This window comes from Spermophilus citellus (assembly GCF_964194105.1).
Source record: "Spermophilus citellus genome assembly, chromosome: 15".
Taxonomy (NCBI): domain Eukaryota; kingdom Metazoa; phylum Chordata; class Mammalia; order Rodentia; family Sciuridae; genus Spermophilus; species Spermophilus citellus.
The window spans coordinates 23,049,962-23,073,116 of NC_138195.1; positions in this window are offsets into that span (position 1 = coordinate 23,049,962).

A 23,155-nucleotide genomic window follows, 5' to 3' on the forward strand; every position below is an offset into this window, starting at 1 on the left:
TTTTTGTCTCTTGTTCACTGACATATGCCAAACAAATAGAATAGTATATATGTGTTTCTGAAATAAATATATCCAACTAGTTGATTGCTATGGCTTTGAATCTTTGTATCATTTGAAAATTCATATTTAAATTTAATGGAATGGTAATAGAATTAAGAGGTGGGACCTTCAAAAGGTGATTAGGTGTTGGATATTTAGCTCAGTTGTAGAGAGTATGTGCTTAGCATGTACAAAGCCCTAGGTTCAATCCACAGCATGAACATGCATACACACACACACACACACACACACACACACACGCGAACAAAGGTGTAAATTAACTTTTCATCAGTGTAACCAAAATAAAAGATAAGATTTACCTAGTGGAGAATTTTGGCTCACTATTAGGGGTTTAAGTTAATGTTTGGTTGTCTGGCTCTACTTCTCCATGCTTGAGGTGAGACAAAATCATGGTGGAAGGGCATGACAAAGGAAAGCTTCTTAGTTCATAGAAGTTGGATAGCAGGACGTGGGGTAGGGAGGGAGGGATAGAGGAAAGAAGGGACCAGGGACTAAAAATTTTCCCCCAGTGACCTGTTTCCTCCAAACATGCCCCACTTCCAACAGTTGCCACTACTTACCAACAGTTGACAGTCCATTCAGCTGTCAGTGGATTAATCCACTTATAGGGGCAGATCCCTCATGAGCCTGCACTTCCCAAATACCCACCTCTGGGCATTACTTCATGGCAACAAGCCTTTAACACATGAGCTTTTGGTAGACATTCCAGACCCAAATCGTAACAAGGGGATTAGGTCATCTAATCCTACCACATTGGTAGGATTGGTGTGTCACTATAAATAAATTTGTAAGTTTGGTCCCCACTTGATTCCTCTTAACTTCTTGGGCCCTCAGTCTTGGACTTACCAACCTTTAGCAAATAAATTTTTGTTCATTATAATTGCCCAGATTGTGTATTCTATTATAGCATCACAAACAGACAAATTAATGGGGAAAAAAGATAATGACAATATAAAATATATAATGCATGTTAACAGTTCTAAGGGAATAACTTTTCATCAATGTAAGCCCAGTAGTTATTAAAATAAATATGAATAGTTCTTCCATTAAAAGAGATTAAGTGATCACAGTAATACATAGCTATGTGCTCTTTAAAAGAAACCTACATCAATGATATTTGAAAGTGAAAAATAAAGGATGGTAGAAGGGATACAAATCAAATCTATTTTTAAAATTAGAAAAGTATAGCTAAAAGAGAGTGTCAATATTAAGGAGAGGTGAATATGAGATGGGTTAAGAAAAAAAGGGACATTAAGTAATTATAAAGGCATATTTCAGCTAGGTCATACCAGCTGCTAACTAATATAAACCAATGTATAGTGATACAATGCATAGTTATATATACACACACACACACACACACACACACATATACATTCATTATTTCCATAATAGCTAGATAGTAAAAGCACAGTTCATTGATGATAAGTATAATAAGTGTAATGGAAACTGATAACATCCTTTGTCATAATTGAAGTTAATATATTTAATGACACAAATTAAATAGATCAATAAGAACCCTAAATAACTGAGCATTTACATAAAGTTAGATGACAGAGATAAGGCAGCAAATTATAAAAGCAAGCTAGTTAATATGTTCTGGTAAGTCTCTTTATGTGCTTCATTTGTTTATTTTAAAAACACTTCCTTAAGTGACTTTTTAAAATTACATCACATTATGCACAATAATGGACTCTGTATTTAGTCTCTATTGATACAGTACTGCTATACTGTGCATTCATCCAAATACAGTAATTACTGCACAAGGACGTTTTGTGAATGAAGGTCTACATATATGATAGTGGTCCCATCAGGATATAATGAAGCTGGAAAATTTCTGTCACCCAGTGACATTGTAGCCATGGTAATATCATAACACAATGCATTATTCACATGTTTCTGATGATTCCGATGTAAGCAAAACTAGTACAATGTGGACAAAAGTACAGCCACATAGCACATGTAGTTATGCAAAGAACACAATGGTAACGAATGAATATGTTGCTATTATGTATATACAGTACTATAGTTTTATTAGAGTGTTCACTTTCTAATTACAAAAGAAAAAATTGTCAGAGCCTCAGGCAATTCCCTCAGGATGTAGTATAGAAGGCACTGATATCATAGGAGTTGACAGTTCCATGTGTGCTTTTGTTCCTAAAGTCCTTCCAGTGGACAGAATGTGAAGGTAGAAGTCAGTGGTATTAATTTCTTGACCCTCTGTAGGTGTAAGCTAATTTGTACATTCATATCTAGCTTTTCAGAAAAATTTAATAAAAATGAAAAATGTATTGAGATAATATTTGTGTATCTTTATGAGGTGTATACATTGTGGTAATTCAGTAAATGTGCACAATGTGAAATGATCAAATTGAGGTAATAAGTATTTTCATCTCATCAACCAATAATTGTGTACATGTTGGGAATTTCATACTCTGTTAGTCATTTTGAAATAGGGTATTTTAACCAATATTTATTCTACTGTTCTAAAGAAGAACCAGAAGCAAATACATCACTTCAATTGTGTTTTGGTGACCTTTTCTGAACTCTGTTCCTTCCCTCTTCCCCACCACCCTTCCCAGTTTCTAGTGGCCCCATTCCATTCCATTCTATTCTATTCCATTCCATTCTTCTATTATTTGACTTTCCACAGGTCGAGTGAGTGTGTAATATTTGTCTTTCTTTGTCTGGCTTATTTCACTGTACATAATGACCTCCAGTTTCATCCATGTTGTTGCAAATTACAGGACTGCATTCTTTTCCATGGATCAACAATACTCCATTGTGTGTGTGTGTGTGTGTGTGTGTGTGTGTGTGTGTGTGTCACATTTTCTTTAGCCATTCCTCTACTCAAGGGCATCTGATGATTCAGTATTTTAGCTGTGTGTAAAGTACTTCAGTAAAGTATGGATTGCAAATGTCTTTTGGATATAATGGTTTCAACTTCTTTGAGAACATTCCCAGTAGTGGAGTTACTAGATCATATGGTAGTTCTATTTTTAGTTTTTTTAAAGAATTTCCATACTGTTTTCCAAAATGGGTATACTAATTTATATTCCAACCAACACTGTATTAATTTCCCTTTCTCAGGGATTCTGTAAAAAAAAAAACAAAAAAACAGAAGACTAGTAGAGTAGGGAAAAGGGACTTCAGGTGGGAGGAAGAGAGGAAAAAGAGGAACTGCAGAATAATATCCCAAAGTGTATCCATGTATGAATGTGTTACCACGAGTTAAACTATTATGTATAATTATGCAACAATAAGAGCTTCCTTTTCTCCATATTATCACATGCATTTTTTTATTTTTTGTCTTGTTTCTCTTGGTCATTCTGACTGGGGTAAGATAATCTCTCTTTTTATTTGCATTTTCCTAGTAATTAGTAGGACTGAGCATTTTTTCATGTACTTATTACACATATATATGTATTCTTTTGAGAAGTGTACATTTAGTTCTTTGGCCCATTTTCAAATTGCATTATTTGTTTGTTTTGTCATTCAGTTTTTTGAGTTCCTTATATATTGTAGATATCAATCCCTTATTGGATTAATAGTTCGAAAATATTTTCACTCATTCTAATTACTGTGTTGATTCCTTCTTGTGCTATGCAGAAGCTTTTTAATCTAATCTCACTTATCTATTTTTACTTTACCTCTACCTTTGAGGTCCAATCTAAAAAATCATTTTTTAATCATTTTTTATTCCAATGTCTTGAAAAGTTTTGTCTGTGTATTTTGTAGTAATTTCATAGTTTCAAGTTTGACAAGCAGGTATTTAATTCAATTTGAGTTCATTTTCATGTATAAAAAGAGGAAGAGATCTAGTTTTGTTGTTCTGCATATGTATATCCAATTTTATCTGAACTGTTTTTAAGAGATCTTCTTCCTCACTGTGTGTTCTTGTTGCCATCATCAAAAATCAGTTGGCTGTATGAAAGCAGATTCACTTCTCTGTTTCCAATTCACTTCCATTGGTTTTTGTGTGTATTTTGATGCCAAGACAATGTGTTTGTGTTACTATAGCTTTGTAGTATTTTTTGAGGTCAGGTATTGTGATGCCTCCAGCATTGTCATCTTTTCTCAGAATCACTTTAGCTATTGTGCTCTTCAGTATTTCCATGTGAATTTTAGGATTGCTTTTTCTATGAAGAAAGCCATTGTTATTTTTATGGGAATTGCATTTAATCTGCAAATTGCTTTGGGCAGTATGATCATTTTAACAACATGAATCCTTATGATTCATGAACATGGGATATCTATCCATTTTTTATTGTATTGTCAGCATTTTTTAATTTCATTGTAGACATCTTTCATTTTCTGGGTAAATTTATTTCTAAATATTTTAACCTTTTTGTAGCCATTGTGAATATAACTGTTAATTATTTTTGATAAGTTCATTATTAGTGTATAAAAATGTTACTGGTTTCATGCTGATTTTGTATCCTGTAACTTTACTGAATTATTTACAATTTTGAAAAATTGTTGGTGGAGTATTTTTTTCTATGTATAAAATCATGTCATCTGTAAACATGTATAATTTAACTTTTTTTCTTTTCAATTGGATCCTCTTTATTCCTTCCTCCTGCCTAATTGCTCTTGCTAGAATTTTCAGTAATATATTAAATAAAAGTGGGGAAAGAGGACATCCCTGTCTTATTTCTGGTTCTAGAGGAAATGCTTTCATCTTTTCCCCTTCCATTGTTATTGGCTTATAGATTTTTCATATAGAGCCTTTAAAACTTGGACATATTCCTTCTGTACCAAATTTGCTAAGATTTTTTTCTTAGGAGAGGATGACAAATCTTACTGAATGCTTTTTCTCATCCATTAAAATGATCACATGGCTTTTTTCACTCATTATATTGATATGTTGTATTACATTCACTGATTCATGTATTGAACTATCCTTATATCGTTGGGATGAATCCTACTTGATCATGGTTTACTATTTGTGTGTGTGAATTTTTATTATTTATTCTAATTTGTTTTACACAATGGCAGAATGCAATTCATTTCATATTACACATATAGAGCCCCCCAAAAAAGTTTCAGTCACTGATTGTACACAAAGTATTTTCACAGCATTTGTGTCTTCATACATGTACTTAGGCTAATGATGTCTAACTTATTCCACCATCATTTCTATCCCCTTCCCCCTTTTCCCCTCCCTCCCCTTTGCCCTATCACTCTTTCATTCCTCCCATGCCCCCCCCCCTTCATCATCATTGTGAGTCAGTATCCTCATATCAAAGAATATTTGGCTTTTGGTGTTTTGGGATTGGCTTACTTCGCTTACCATTATCTTCTCCAACTCCACCATTTAACTGCAAATGCATAATTTTATTCTCTTTTAATGCTGAGTAATGTTCCATTCTGTATATATACCAAAGTTTCCCTATCCATTCATCTACTGAAGGGTATCTGGGTTGGTTCCACAATTTAGCTATTGTGAATTCTGCTGCTATAAACATTGATATGGCTGTGTCCCTGTAGTATGCTATTCTTTTTGTTGGGCTGTTGAATTTGATTTGCTAATATTTTATTGATAAATTTTTCATCAGGGATATTGGCCTACAGCTAGCTTTCTCTCTCCCTCTCTCCCTCTCCCCCCTCTCTCCCTCTCCCCCCTCTCTCCCTCTCCCCCTTCCTCTCACTCTCCCTCCCCCCAATCTCTGTCAAGTTTTGTTATAAGGATAAAGCAGTCCTTTTAAAAAATTTAACAGAATCTTCCCATGTCAATATTTTAAAATAATTTAGGAAGGTCTAGAATTAGTTCTTTAAATGTTTTGTATAATTGGACAGTAAAGTCATCACATCCTGGTATTTTATCAGATGGGAGACTTTGATTACCACTTCTATGTTTTTACTCATTATTGGTCCATTTAAATTTTATACTTGTTTTATTCACTTTTGGATGGTTGTAGTATTCAGGAACTTATCCATTTATTCTAGGTTTCTAATTTGTTAGCATGTAATTTGTAGTAATGTCTTTATTGTGTTTCCATGGTATCAGTTGTAATATATATTTTTTTCATCTCTGATTTTATTTATTTGAATTTTCCCTGCTTTGTTTCTTAGCTATTGTTGCTGAGGTTTTTAGATCTTGTTTATCCTTTCAAAAAGACAACCTTTTGTCTTATTGATCTTTTGCATTTTTGTTTCAATTTTTTATCTTTTTGCTGTGATTTTTATTGTTTATTTCTTCTCTATGTTTTGGGTAAGCTTCTTTGTTATTTTAAGTCTTTGAGGTACATTATTTTTGCTTTGTAAAAAAAAAAAAATTATATTTTTGATATGTGCATTGATCACTATAAACTTCCTAGTTATTGTATAACAGATTTTGAAATGTCATGTTGTCAATTTCACATGTTTCTATTAAGTTTTTATTTCTCTTTTAATTTTTTTAAATTATCAATTAGTCACTTAGGAGCATTTTGTTCATTTTTCATAAATTTGTTAATTTTCCATTGTTCACCATATTGTTGATTTGTAGTTTTAGTCTATTGTGGTCTTAGAAGAAACATTATATAATTGCAGGGTTTTTTTTTTTGTTTTTCAAATTTACTGATGTGTTTTCTCAGCTAACACATTATCTTTCTTGGAGAAGGTTTCTTACTCTCATAAGAATGTCTATTTTGATGCTTCTGGTTGAAATGTTCTATAAATATATGTGTGGTCCATTTGCTCCATAGTATCCTTCAATTCAGATATTTCTTAATTTTCTGTCTGGATGATCTGTCTACTAAATAAAATAGAGTGTTGAAGTCCATAACTATTGTATTAGAGATTCCCTCTCTCTTTAGATCTATTAATATTTGCTTTATAATTGGGTGGACCCATGTTGGGTGCAAAGATATTTATGATTATTGTATCATCTTGAAGAATCCTTTTTTTAAATGTATAATGACTATATTTGTTTTGATTTAAGTTATTCTTTATCTCATATGAGTATAACTCCTCTGCTCATTTTTTGTTTCAATTCGTGTAATGATTATCTTTTTTGTGGGGGACAGGGCATCTGGAATTGAACTCAGGGGCTCTCAGCCACTGAGCCACATCCCTAGCCCTAGTTTGTATTTTATTGAGAGACAGGGTCTCACTGAGTTGCTTAGCACCTCACTTCTGCTGAGGCTTCCTGTAAACTTAGGATCCACCTGCCTATGCCTTCCAAGCTCCTGGGATTACAGGCATGCACCACCTTGCCCAGCCTGTAATCACTATCATTTTCAAGTCCTTCACTTTTAGTCTCTGTGTATCTTTTCCAGGGAAGTGAATTTCTGGTAGGCAGTATAAAATTGAGTCCTGCTTTTTTTTTTTTTTTATCTGTTCAACCCGTCTCTGTCTTTTGATAGTTGAATTTAATCTATTTATAATCAAGGTTATATTGATACTTGAAACTTTTCCTGTCATTTTTGTTACTTGTACCTTGCTTGTTTTTATATTTTGTCTTTCTTTCTAGCTTTCATATTATTTATTTGTGCAATTTGGTAGTATTCTGTCATGCTAAGTTTTTTTTTTTTTCATTTTCATGTATCTGTTCTTCTAGTTTTATCTACCCATGTGTTTCATTATGGTAGTTATCACTCTTTTGTTTCTAGTGAGAACTATCTCTCTATATATGTACAATCAGCATGATTTTGATGAATTCCTTTAGTTACTGCTTATTTGGGAAAGACTTTATTTCTCTTTCAGTTTGAAGGAAAATTTTTCCTGGAATTGTATTCTTGATTGAAAGGACTTTTTTGTTTTGTTTTGTTTTCTTTCGGTATTCTGAATATATCATCCTATTTACGTCTAGCATGTAAGGGTTTTGCTGAGAAATTCACTGTAATGGAATATCTAATGGATATTCTTTATATATTACTTCATTATTTTGATGATTTGAGGATTCTCTGTCTTGTATTTTTGATATTTGGAGTATTTTATGGCTTGGTGAAGGTCTATTTTGGTTGAATCTAGTTGGATGTCCTTTGAACTTCTTGTATTTGGATGACCATATCTCTTTGAAGATTTGTGAAGGTTAAGTCTAAAAATTTCATTTTAGAAATTTTAAATTCAGTTCTAGTCTGTTGTGGAAATTCACTTTGTTTGTTTGTTTCATGGATAGAAGATTTTAACTCTGAGATTTCTGATTCATTCTTTTTTTTTAGGATTTATTTCTCTTCAGCATATTTCACGTTCACATCCTAAATTGTTTCTCTCATCTCTTTGTGTTGATTACCTGTTTTTTCTTGCATCTCAGCTTTTGTACAAAATAATTTAGATGGGGTGTAGGATATCAGTTAGATAGGTGCTTTGTGTTTGAAAACAGTGAGGATCAAGACCATGATCTCTGTGTAATTCTTCATCTTTGATTGAAGTCAGCAGTGCTGAGTGCCTGAACGGTCTAGACTGCAGCAATTCAAGCAGGTAATTGAATGACTTTGCAATACATGCAGGCTTCTAAAGGGCTTTGTCTTTAGTTTCCACAGAGTGAAGCCCTGATGGCATTGGGCTTACAGCATTAGTTGCTGCAATCTCAGCAGTATGGAATGGGAATTCCTTCCCTTTCAGGACAAATTTAGGAAATGACTGGGCCTATGGCAATTTTTAGCTACAAATCTGGAGCCACAGGATGGGAGAGAGCCATCCACCCAATCCCATGGGATGGAACAGGTGGTGCTGTAGTCTGTGGCACTGATAACCATGGATTTCTCATTTAGGAACACAAAAGGAGATTTCCCTAAGTCTCAAGGCTGATGTACTTGGTCTGGTGATTTTAGTACTATTAGCTCCTACCTGCATTTGTGGAGCTATAGTACCTACACATAGATGATAGCTTCTCCAGGTCCCAAGGGATGCAAAAATAGTACCAGGGCTTTTGGCACCAGCAGCTATGTTCTAATATCCATGAGCTGTGGAGAAGATGTTCCCTAGGGTTTCTGGGGCAAGTGCATGTAACCTTTCAGCTTATGTCACTGATATCTATGCTCCTGGAGGTATAAGATGAAAAGATCTTCCCTAGTTTCCATTGGGTAAACCCAAGTATTTCTGGGCCTTTGGATTTGGTGTCTGTTCTTGCACTGGAAGGAAGGTAGATTGGAATGTCCCTAGTTCATGTGAGGCAAGCTGTGGTGTAAATGAGGCTCATGGTACCATCCTGGAGCTGCAGGGTATAGATAGAACCTTCTCCTGGTATATAGATATAAGCAGAGTAATATTGATTCTTTTCCACCAACAGCTTCAGTCCCAAGGTCATAGGCTGGGAAGGACTTTTCTTAGTTCTTGATGAGTTGGCACAGATAGTTAGAGGGAGGTTGGTCCACTGATGGTCACATTTCTGGAACTTCAAGAATTGGCTGGGATCTTTCCTAGCTCCTAATGGACAGATGCAGGTACAGCTGTGACTCTACAACAATAGCTACAGTCTCAAGGTTGTGAGTGGGGAGGAGACCTTCCCTGGTTCCTGAAGGGCAAGTTTGTGTAGGACTCAGGCTTATAGTTACAGAAGCCACTGGTCCTAAAGCTGAAGAATGCTGAGGGGCTGTTTTTTGCCCAATGAGGCATGAACTAGCCCAAGCTTGGATCAGGGGCCAGCTCTCAGTTCCTATGTCAAAATAGTCTAGCAATCGCTGCTGTAGTAGCTTTGGTTCTGGGAGTTTTGACATGTCTTCCTCCTTTGGAAAAGATCAGTTTCTTTTAGTCTAGCCAGGTCCTCAAACTGGATTTGAAGTTTACAAGGACCACGGATTTCTCAGTAAGGACTCCTGGTCTGCTGTGATGATTGATGCTGTGGGCACTTTCCTATGGGGTTGAAGTTGTAAATTGCTTTGCTGTTCTCTGTGGGTTACCTCTCAGATTCTGTGCTGTTCAAGGTTTCTGCCACTTTGTTGCAAATGTCTGGAATTCTCCCTCTGTCCCTCTTCTCAAAGTATAGTTTGTGCTAGGTTTTCCTGATTCTTCTTTGTGGCAGAGTTACACAGAGGGTCCTTCTACTCATTCACCTAGGATGGTTGATTATTTCAAGACATTTTAAAAATAGAAAAAAGAAAGAAACCTGATAGAGTAAGCACACAAAATACTTTTTGTACAGGTATACAATGTGTTTGTTTTAGGCCAACTGTTATTAGAAAAAGGTCAAAAAGCTAAAAACTGTATAAAGTAAAATAACTTTAAATTAATATTTATGCATTATTGAAGAAAGATGTTTTTAAAATAAATTTCATATAACCTAAGGATGTAGTGTTGATAAAGTCTTCTCTGACACATAATAATATCCTTGGCCTTCACCTTCATTCACCACACTCATTGACTCACCCAGAGTATCTTCCAGTCCTGCTAGCTCCTTCCATGACAGTTGCCCTATAGAGGTAGACCATTTTCTATGTATTATGCTATATTGCTACGGTACCTTGGCTATGTTTACATATGTTAATATATACAAATGCTCACCATTGTGTAGCAGTTATTTGCGGTATATAGTACAGTTACGTGAAGTACAGGTTTGTAGCCTAGGAGCAGTAGGCTGTGCTACATAGTCTAGGTGTCTAGTAGGCTATATATCTAATTGGTGCAAGTACATTCTGATGTTTGCACAGCAATGAGATCTTTCTGATGCACTTCTCAGAAAGTCTCTGTCTTTAAATGACACATGACTACATAGAAATGAACTTGGGAGTCAGAGAGCTGTACTGGGAAAAGGGACATCTCTGCACTGGAATACCTGGGTTAGAGTGTCAACCTGTCATCACTAATGCAACTTAACACCTCTGACAAATGCAGTATACATATGAAATTACAAAGTTGAGTTCAAATTTGAATGATTATTCATCATTTATGTGATCTTGGATAATATTCTTACCCTCACTTAGAATCACTGTTTTCAATCTTCTGGATGAGAACAATCTTTAGAGTTTGTAATTATGTCTACAATTTAACTTATTATGTGATAGGAAAAAAATAGTCTCTTAAGACACAAAGGCCTCTGCAATCTGCTTTCCCATAAGTTACTGTGTTAGAATCACTAAAACACAGTTGAGACAATTTTTACAAAATAAACAAATTGTTTCCCCAAGGAACAACAAAGGGTTAATTCAGTGTTGAAATAATTGACTCTGCTGTGACTGTTATTTATCTAATGTTCAAAACAGATGGGAAATTTAAAGAGCTTCAAGTGTTACAGGCTCATTTTGAGTTTTGTGCATGCCAGTTGCGGCACTGCATATAAAACTTGGCTTAACAGCTTATTAAGTATCTTTTTCTCTTCATATCTGGGAATAAAATTAAGTTGATAGAACTCCATCATTGCTCTTACTGCCACAAACATTGCAAACAGTCCTTTGGGATTTTCCTCTTCAATAAACACCTTCCTGGTGTATATTATGACTAAAAATGAGAAATCGCTGATCTGCAAAATAGATTGTGATACTGGAAGCAAAACATTAATGTGTGCTTATGAATGTAAGGCATAGGGAGGATTGAAAACATGCCTGGACAGGCAAAAAGGAATTGATGTTAAAAATCCTAATAAGTACATAATTGAAGACATAAATTGAAGAAAATGAATACATTCAAAAAAAAGGGAGAAGGCAAGGAAAACATAAGGATATAAAACATTTGTCATAGGCCTTTTCCTCTATGCAAAAAAGAAAAAGATGACATGGAGGAGTGCAAATGTTTTGGCAAGAGGGAAAAAGGAAATGGTTAAGATGAAAGAGGAATAACACAGTGGGTGGATGTTTTGTTTGATGCAACTTGAATGTTTCTACAAAAGGCAATCACAAGAAATACTGAGAAGGAATATTAATGCAGCTTAACCTTTAAGCTATGATAAACGTGGACACTCATGTACTATATATACACATACGGAGAATTTATTAGTTCTCAAACTTAAGTGCACAAGAATAACCCTGGGAATCTAATTACAAATCAAGCTCTAGAATTTGCATTTTTAGCATGCACTTTAACTGCTTCCAATATAGATTGCTGGTGGTCCACAGTTAGGAACACTCTCTGGTTGTCCTGCACTTCACTATTACCCCTAGAGAGATAAATTTCCTCTTCATATTTTTATCTTATTTCCTGGGTGGAATTAAACATACAGAATAAATTAGAGAATTGAAAGTCACCTTTTAAATTATTCAACAGATCAGACTATGATCTGAATGAACATTTGGCAGAGCAGTTGTAGAACCTTTTCTAATTCGTGGATTGTGACTATAAGAGAAGAAAGAAATAGCAGGAAACCCTTGTACAAGATTCAGAAGGAAAGAGTCTTGAAGCCCTCTAGAAAGAGGAGATAATATAATCCATGATGCTAAGAGAATATTCAATTTCAGCACTTTGAAATTTGGGGAATTATAGCAGCAGATGATTCTGCCACCCTTCAAATGTCTATTAAATATATTTTAAATGCATTTGTGTGGAACAAATAGAGCTCACTTTGAGAGATTTCTGAAGGATGATGATTCTTCATTATCAAGTAGAATTCAAAGAGGATAGCTGTTTAATGTTGACTCATGGCAGACTGTTAAAAATTCATAAGTAGAATATTTTCTATTTGAATGTGTAAACCAATGAACAAGAGTTGAAAATTTCACAAATAATATCAAGATGTATGTGTATGTATAAAATGAAGATGCAACAATAAATAAATACTTAAGAGAGGAATCACATATAATTGAGCATAATGGCTTTTAAAAACTTATTTGCTAGAAAAAGAACACAATTGAGCAACATAAATCAAATATTCTCATTAAGTAAATTCTGCAATAGTTTGTTTTGGGGATTTGTGATTTAGATATAACCAATCCAAACATAGTAAATGTACATCTGAAACAAGGAAGACACTGTGCCTGTGCTTTTATCAGTTATGTTCAGCTGCTAGCACTAGAAAACCTGATGGAAGAATGGTTTAGAAGGTCAGAGGTTTCTTTTTGTAGATGTGATGAGGAGTGAAGTAGGGTAGGGAGCCAGGAACACTACAGTGCCACAAGCTGTCATTGGAGATTCAATTCTTTAAATTATGCTCAGCAACCACTGTAGTACCTGCTTTCCCATGAGCTTGCAAGCTCCCATCTAGTGACAGGAAGTCTGCTCTGGTCACCCTCTGGGCTAAAAGAAAGACAAAGACATCTCACAAATGGTCAACAATATCATAAGTCAGGTGACCAATGATTTTTAATAGTGGTTATCACATTTCTTTATCCTAATCTGAAAACTCTCTAGGGAAAAGGCCATGTTTTCAACATTTTTGTATAACAGTGCTTATTTCATGGTTCATTGGTAGAGATTCAGAGAAGATGCTAAATAAATCTGGATGTAGAGATTGTTTTTTGAGCTCAAAAAATTTTGAGAAGGCTTATTTTTAATTCTAACATCTTCAGAAGTCTTCACAGAGCATGTGAGAGAGTAAGAATTGAGCAAATATTTACTTAATGTTTACATAAATTGATTTTATAGGCAGATATAAGAAAAACATAGAATGAGAAGAATGGCACTACAAGGAATAGTGCCTATAGAGAGTCATGAATTTGACACAAAGGTGACGCGGAGCTAGAAATGGATTAATGCACATACATGTGTTAGATTTTCATGTAACGCAGTCTTTATTTGTAAATATTTGTTAGACTATGTACTTTGTACTGGACATTGTTCTAATTGTCATCGATGTAGTAGATAAAACAACACCAGAGTCTTGCAAGAAGTTTCCACTTAGAATCAGCTAAGGAAGAAGCATTGACTATTAGTGCTGGGAGGAATAGATAAAGTGGGTATAGAGAAGAATTTGGCTTGATGCAGTCATGTAGTTATTCAGAGCAATAGGGCCATCAGCCACCACACAATTCATTCCCCCTACTCCTATCTTTGATGGACATTTCTGTAACTGGCTGAGCTGTTGTCACATTCTGGTCCTGGCAATGAGGAAATGAATTTCATTTTCTCTAGCAAAGGCTCAATTTGAACAAAGGGAAATAGATTATTATTTAAATCTGCTGTGGCTGTGAATCCTTTAAGATTTACCATCTGTTTATTAACATGAAGAGAAGGAAATTTACTTAAAACAAAAATTCAAACCGATTTGACATCAACTAAGCAAAATTGTTTTAACAGTATCAAATGAATACAGGAAGGACAATTCAATCCTAAGTGCTTAACAGCTGGAAATCCCACAAAATTTGTTGGAAATTTCTTTGCATCTAGCTGTTTAAATATTTTGTTTATTTACCTTACAAATTACCTAATTTCATATTCCATTTTTTTCAAGAGCAAGATATGCCACTTTTGAAAAAGAAAAGTTTATAAAAAAGTGAAATGTAAGAATAACAGGACAACATTGGTTTCATTAAAATTGTACCTAATTTTGAAACATGGCAGGTTGCAAAATTATCTTCATTGTAGCAGAAACAAATATAGATCTGCAAAATATGAGGTGAATGTGTTTATCATGATGATCCTGTACTGGATAGAGTGTAGATATTTCAAATAAGTTACTTGAGTTTGAATGCTGGCAGTATTAGAAGTTGAGGAATTCAGTTAAACTCTGGTTCTTTGGTTTCACCTCAAACCTAGGAATTCAAAATTCCTACTTCATAATGTTGCTGTGGGTTTTAATGGTATGGAAAGAGAATTACTGGGTAAGCTATACTGAGATTAGTTTTTATTATTTGAATCCCCTAATTTTCAAGTTCCATTTTACCAGATTAGAGAAAATGTAATTGCAGTTAATTCCTCTAACACAGTCTTTTGCATTAAAGTTCTGAGGGGAAAAGGGATTTATACAGGACCCAGCCATAGGTGCTATTGGAAGAGGGCTAAGGTGGGGGATCACATGTACATGCATTAATCCTTATCCAGCTCAGTGTCACCTTTATGTCAAATTCATGATTCTTATAGGCACTACTCCTTGTAGTGCCATTCTTCTCATTTTGTATGTTTTCCTTATATCTGTATATAAAATCAATTTATATAAACATTAAGTAAATATTTGCTCAATTCTTACTCTCACATGCTCTGTGAAGACTTCTGAAGGTGTTAGAATGAAAAAATAAGCCTTCTCAAAAGTTTTTGAGCTCAAAATACAATCTCTATGTCCACATTTATTTAGCATCTCTGAATCTCTACCAACGAACCATTAAATAAGCACTGTGAATACAAAAATGTTGAAAACATGGCCTTTTCCCTAAAGAGTTTTCAGTCTAGGATGAAGAAATGTGATCGCCACTATTAAAAAGCATTAGTCACCAGACTTATGATATAGTTGACTATTTGTGAGATTTCTTTGTCTTCCTTTTAGCCCAGAGGGTGACCAGAGCAGACTTCCTGTCACTACAATGGAGCTTACAAACACATAGAAAAGCAGGTACTCCATAAAAGATAGGAGTAGGAGGAATGAATTGTGTGATGGTTGATGGCCCTATTGCTCTGAATAATAACATGACTGCATCAAGCCAAATTCTTCTCTATACCCACTTTATCTATTCCTCCCAGCACTAACATTCAATGCTTCTTCCTTAGATAGTATCTTGTGAGATATCAGTCATCAGTTGTCATTGCTATGTCCTAGAGTCTTCTCATCCTCCTACCCCATTGATGTAGCAATCCCAGATATGCTGCCAATCAAATACATAGGGATACACTAGTCTGGACTGCTGCTTCTTCCCACCCTGATAAACGTGAGGCCTATCTCTCTGAACTATCTAGACATTACATCCTCTAGTTTAAAGCTGGGTTTGGGGAGCAGTGGGCACAGAGTGCTCTTTGATCTCCCTTCCTCCTGGGGCTTTACTTAGCAAGCTCAAGGCAGACCTATTTGTCAACCCTGCTTGCTAACTGTTTCTCTTCCCATAATTGAAGCTGGAGGTCAGAAAAGTGCATGACTGGTTTCCTCCTGGGCATTTTGTCTCTCTTCCATTTATCCCCTTCACGTAGAAAAATTGTAATGAATTCCTCTACAATGGGAGTCTGACTCTTCATCTATACAATCAAATTTATAATTTTACATCTTTATTTTCTTCCAGCCTAAGCATTTTCTAAGTCCTTCTCTTCTTACTTTCTCTTTCTTTGCTAATACCTCCCTTCCCTGAGACAATGGAAGAAAGGATACAGTTTAGAGGGAACTACTGTAACAGAGATCACATTGACTAAAATTTCTAAAGTCCAGGTGGCTAGATAGTTTTTTTTTTTAAATTTACTTGAATATTTTGTCTGCACCAGGAACTGTCTTCGAGCCTGTGATATAAAGAGAAATTAAGAATGGTCATTTAATTAAATTGTTTACAGCCATTTGGGGAAGATGGGCAATGAATAAGTAGCTACAGTCATTGAGTGTAATGGAACACAGTCCATAAATACAGAAGTTTACACAAAAGGAAATTTCTAGTGGAGAGTGTGTGTGAAAAGATAGCTTTGCTCAGGGCTAGTTTGGTTTGCAGTGAGCCTATATAATCAAGTTCATGAGACCTCATATGGGCAGAGTGGGATAGTAAAATGGGAGTGAGAATAGGAAGGTAGGACTGCAGAGGCCAGCTGAGGCTGCAGCATCAATATTTATGGAGCAAAGAATGCAAGGTGGAAAGTTTTCTGTGAGTAACGGCAGCATGCTTTAATGAAAGAAGATAGGTCTCATTTTTGAGAAAATAAACTCACTCTCTAAAACTCAGAATCTATATGTGTGAAATGCCATCATTTACTAGGATGCTATGAGAATGAGTGAAAAGAATGTTGTATGGACACTAATGTCTCACTTGTGAATGGTTGTTTCAAGGAAGAATGTTGTAGACTATTTGTTTGCCTTGCAAATGTGTAAGTGATGTATAATTAGAATTTTTCTAAGTTCATCCATATTTAGTTTCTGACATCTGCAGACCATTTCAAAAAGGTCATGGACAGCAGAGTGATTATTTCTAGTCACATACCTAGAAAATAAGTATAGGAAGTTTTACAATTATAGAAGGAGATAGTGGCAAGATGAGAGTAAGAACTTCAAAATATCTGGATTCAGCTGAGTTCCTAACTAATTATTAGATAATAGTTTCCTCTATTTTAATGAAGAAGCTTCCCTTGATTTTTCTACACTAAGAATTATACAGCTGCTTTGGGGGAAGTCATTATTGGGAGAAGGCTCTGCCAGTTTAATTTCCATTTCTTTATTTCTATTAAATAAAAAAGGCTTACATTAGTCCTTACGTTATTAACTGCTTAATGGATTTAGGAAGCAGGTAGCAAAAGAAGAATTGTTCTTTGCATTTAAATGAGACAAATAACATTTTCAACTGATTATGTATTTAGGAGAAAAGTTTCATCCTATTGCTACATTTTAAGCCTGTGAAAGTAATAAATTAATTCATTAATGAAACCAAATGTGTCTTCTGTTGTGCTCATTATCAATTATTCCCAGGTGTTCCAGGGCTTATAAGTATAAATTAATGTGACTTTAAAACTTAGTAATAGAAATATGCAGCATAAGGATCATAAACTATGAAACTATTCCCACAGTACTGCTTTGTACAAAACAAATGATAATATTAAATATTAAATTAAGGTGTTTCCCCAAAGTTGAAATGTGTTATCTTGTCAGAATGAAGCAATGAAACATGATCCACAATAAAAACCATATGGCTGCCACATTTCCTTCCTAGTTTTCTGATTTCTTGAATCTTTGTAACAAGACGACACCAAATAGTAGACAACATGAGTATGTGCATTTCAAAAAATTGATTTAGATACTCGTTATCCATCTGTATGTGTGAACAATGGACAAAGGTGCTTTGAGCAGTTCCTACCTGCTAGATAGAGTATAGACTGCAGGAAAAGGTGAGATCCCCAGACAAAGGGCCCCACAAGAGAGAATTCAAAGAGAAACTTGAAAAGGATAGTGCTTGGGACAATATGAAGGCTGAGTCTTGCAAGATGAAAAGAGAGAGCAGCTTATCCAAAGATGTGGAGCCCTCACAAAGCTTGTTGAGTTGAGGATTTTCATTCATTCCACAGACATTGCTCAGTTTATACATAGAGAAGAGGCAGCAGCTGAGTGCAGGAGTGGAGGGCATGATTGACATGTATGACTAGGAGTGAAAACCACACGGAGTGTCTTCTCCAGTTCTAGTGGCACTCCACACTTCACTTCATATTTTTCCAAAGATATAAAAAAATTAAATGAATTGCCATCTATATGGAGACCTGGTTTGACCAAGTGTTAGAATAGGAAAAGACAGATCTTGACTTCTCCCCCACCTCCTGGCAGGTGATTACAATCCAATGAAGAATAAATTTTGCAACTTAAGATTGTGTGCATGTGTATATGTTCTATTAGAAACCTATTGGAAATACTCAGAAAATCTAGTAAGTTATAGTTATGGCTTGAGTGAAAATATTAGTGTAAACTTGGAATTATACTTTATAAACATGATTCACTTTCAGAAAATATTTTAAAAAACTGTTTCTTCAAATAGAAATACAATTGCGGGATTATTTTTTAAAAATTCAGTAAGCATTTATTTGCCACCTACTATTTGGAAGGCCCTAGGTGGAGTGAAGAAGGGCAGAGGAGAAGATCACAGCTTAACTAATTAGTTAAGACATATATTGCTATAAATTATAATCCAAGGTATAAGAATCTATTGCTATGTAGATTCTATTATCATTCACAGAAACATGGAACAGATAGCATCAGTTCAGGAAATCAAATATAGCTTCAGGAAGAATTAGATCTTAAAAAGTTAGGAAGAATTTGTTAGAGGAAGACATGAGACTCTGCTGGGAAAGATACTAAGGCCAGTGGAATGATGCATGATATGTGTGAGCTTTGGGCCTATGGGGATGTTCTGCAGTATGCTAGGAGAGTTGCAGGAAAAAAACATTGTTTTCTTCTTTTCATTGATTTCTTGTGGGAAAACTAAATAGCCAAGTACCTTCTGCACTAGAAGAACTATGTGTAATATAATCTTTCTTTCCACACAAGTTAACGCTTTTGCAAAAAAACAAAATATAACCATCAAAACCAACTGAGCATTAACAATGAAAACTCCTGATCTTCACAACTCAGTTTTTAGCCACTTGAATATGAACCCAACATAGAGTAGTTCCCAAAAGAAAGAAAAAGAAGATAGTGGTCTTGTGTCATTCCACACCATTTCCAAATGGTATCAGGCACCACTTAAGAACAAGCCTCCAATGCTTGAGCTTGTTTATGGCCTTTGCCCTGCATCTATCACAAATGGAGCTTCTTTGGTTGCTGCCCATTCTCCTGAATTCTAAGCAAAATACCTCTGCCTGGGTATGACCTTAGGTTGTACTCTTCGAATGAATGCTCTTCATTAGTTTCTTGACAGGGATTTTCACTTTTCTTAATAAGCAGATTTTGTGCTAGATCTGTGGTATCACAGTTGGTCCTGGACAAGGCATCCTCTACCTCACATACATTCCTCGGATAATCTGTTTGGCTCCTTTGTTTTTAGCAGATGGAAAGCGGAGAGTCCATTTTCTGAGATCTCCATGGTACTAGTGTAGCTCAGAGCAATGTTTCTTTAAATATTTTAATCATTTCTTGAATCAGTTTCCATTGTGAAGATATTGTAATTTTGCACTTTTAAGAGTGACTAGAATCATGATAGTAATATAATTTGGTAACAAAGACTTTAATCAGTTAATATGGAAGCTATAAACATTCATGATGGTATTTACCATATAATTCCTTTTGTTTCTTTGTGTTTTGGGTGGACTTGCCCTCATTTTATTATAATCATAATATCAGCCAATATTTTCATTAACATTAGAGAAGATGAAAATTAGAATAAAAAAGAGCTTGTAACAGTTATTAAAAAGGTTTATGAAATTGTTTGAAGTTATAAAGAAGCAAAACTTTAAATAGTGCATATAAAATATTTTAACTGAAAGGAAATATTTAACATTTTTGTGATTAAAGTTACTCAGGAAAATTTTAAATTACACACAGGAATTATGTTTTAAGTGAGAGCCTACAGAAAGGGATAAAATCTTTATCACATGCATCTCATCTCATGCTCTATCTCCACAATATATAAAGAACTCAAGAAACTCAACACCAAAAAATCAAATAACCCAATCAATGAATTGACTAAAGAACTTAACAGCTACTTCACAGAAGAAGAAATAAACAACTATATGAAAAACTTTTCAACATTTCTAGAAATTAGAGAAATGCAAATCAAAATTAAGAGTACATCTCACTTTAGTCAAAATGGCAATTATCAAGAATACAAGTAACAACAAATGTTGGTGAGGATGTGGGGGAAATGATACGCTCATACATTGCTGGTGGGACTGCAAATTGGTGCAACCATTATGGAAAGCTGTGCAGAGATTCCTCAGAAAACATGGAATGAAACCACCATTTGACTCAGCTGTCATACTCCTTGTTTTATACCCAAAGGACTTAAAATAAACATACTATAGTAATGCAGCCACATCAATGTTTATAGCATCTCAATTCACAATAGCCAACATATGGAACCTAGATGCTCTTCAATATATGAATGTTAAAAAAAAATATTGTATATATACACAATGGACTATTACTCAGCCTTAAAGAAGAATGAAATTATGACATTTGCAGGTAAAATGGATGAAGCTGGAGAATGCCATACTAAGCAAAATAATCCAATCCCCAAAACCAAAGACCAAATTTTTTTCTCTGATATGCAGATGGTAATTCACAATAAAGGGATGGGGAAAATAGGGGTATTTTGGTCTAGGCAGAGGGGAGTAAAGGAAGGGGAGGGGGTGTGGGGGTAGAAAGAATAGTATAATGGATAAGACATTATTACTCTATGTGCATAAATAATTACACAATCCATGTGATTCTACAACATGTACAACCTGAAGAATGAGAAGTTATATTCAATTTATATATGATGTGTCCAAATGCATTCTACTGTCATGTATATCTAATTAGAACAAATGAAAATAAAAATAAATTTAAAATATGTATGCATATGTTGGGCCTTCTCCGGTAATAATCTCTAGTTATGTAAGTGATAATATAATTTGATTTGAAGGAGTTTTCTGGAAACAATGTGGATACTAAGTGATGATAGAGGATAGGCTGGGCATGCTCTGTAAGAGGTGGATACGTCATATGCAGCAGGCAAGGGTGGCATTTCTTTCATTCTGGAAATATGCATTGACGAGCTACAAAACATCAGATTCTGTGATAGTCTGGAGTGATACAACAATAGACACTAGTACCCTTCCTTCCTGAGATTTATGCTATTTTTCCATCCTAAGAATGTAGGAGTCTACAAATGAGTCCATTGGTTTTTCACAGAAGCTTATTCTTCAGCTGTCAAATGAGGGCTCAGTAGTTCTACTTTCTAGGCTAATTTTAAGATTATATAAAATAATATGTATAGAAATCCCCAGTGAAAAAAATATGAAAGTGTGAGAAAATTGATGAAACATGAAAAGAGTAATTAATTGTGTCAGAGAAGCAAGAAGTCCTAGTGCAATTCACCTCTACGTATCCACTGTATTAGTTATTCAAGCAAAAAAGCATAGATGATTTTGACAGAAGTTTTCTTCCTTCACACAGTGGTGATTCTTACACAATTCTTTAGTCAGAAAATGGAATTACAGTTGATTTTTAATGCTCCAAAATATTTTCCCTAGAAAATCCATAAGCTCTTTAGGCAAGATTCATCTTTGAGGGGTTGGTTAAGCAAATGGTCACTGAGGAACCTCAGTTGAAACCCTGTTTTTGATACTTCATCTATGGAACAAAATAATGCCCATCTGAAGTTTGCAGTACAGTAACACTTGGCCCAGTCTCCATGGCTTCCTGCATTGTCCCCTTTAATACAAATGAACGCTCTTATTTAGAAAATGAAAGTATCTGTGTTCAACAGAAATCAACAATAAATCTTATGGAAAGAAAACATCAAGAGGTCATATTCTGTCACCGGGCCCAAAGAAAGGAGAGAGAAGCTTTGTGCTTTGCTGCAAAAGAGGTTTTCACTTTATTTGTGATCAATGGTCTGTCTGGTGGGAGTCTGGCCACAGTAATAATGTCATGGCCTACACTGAATCGTGGAAAAGGATGTGAGCTCCAATGTGATGGAGGTGAGGGAGATCTAGAACTGAAATGGCCATGGATAGTCCTATAACAGGCACATGATGCATTGTGGCTTTGTGTAAAACTGATATTTAGCTTATTTTACAGGTAAAGAAAAGAGACTAGAAAGAAGTGGGACAGAAAATTAGGAAATATCAGGTATTAAAAAAGATACCAATTTTTTATAATTACATGTTTTTAGTTTTTACATTGTATTCATGGCCATTTATAATTTCTAAAGTCCTATGTAATTTTAAAAATGTTTAAAGAGGTAGGTATAAATTAGTGAAAGAAGCATGGAACTTAGAATCAGACCTGCATTCGTATCCTAATGCTTACAATAAGTAGGTATAAGAAGGATGAAATGATAATATCCCTCCTCTTTTAAGATATATTATGGAATCAAGCACAATACCTAGAGAAGGACTTTCATGTCTCCCCCTCCAAGAATGCGCTCACACTCTGACAATTCTCTGTTCCTCCCACCTTCCCCTCTAAGGGTTTTGAGGCATGAGAGATTCAGTTCTGCTTGTTTCTCTACTCTGCTGCCAGATTCTCTTAGAGACTACCTAGGGTCTCTCCTCTCTAACAACACAGCTACATGTTCTCTACCCTGTTGCAAACCCTATTTCTCTGTTCTTTGACCCCCTCACTGTTTGAAAAGTACATACTCTATAAACCCCATGTATTGCTTTTCAGACTCAAATAGCTGGATATCCCCAGTCCTCAATTTTCTCCTCATCAGAAACCCTGGACTCTGTCTCACTCCTTCTGAGTCTGCCTATTTTGCTGTAACAGGTGGGGACATACATGACAATGTCTCAACAAATGACATCTCATCACTCTATGATCTCTTTCAGGAGAAGGATACATGGATCCACTATTGCAGCCAGAGACAATTACAGATCTTTCCAGTGATTCTAGAAACTGCTAGAGAATGAGGAACTCGGGTGTTAAAGATCAGCACATATTCAGTACCCAACATACTATCTTTATACATCTAAAGCTAAAAGTCTTCTCTCTAAAGATGGA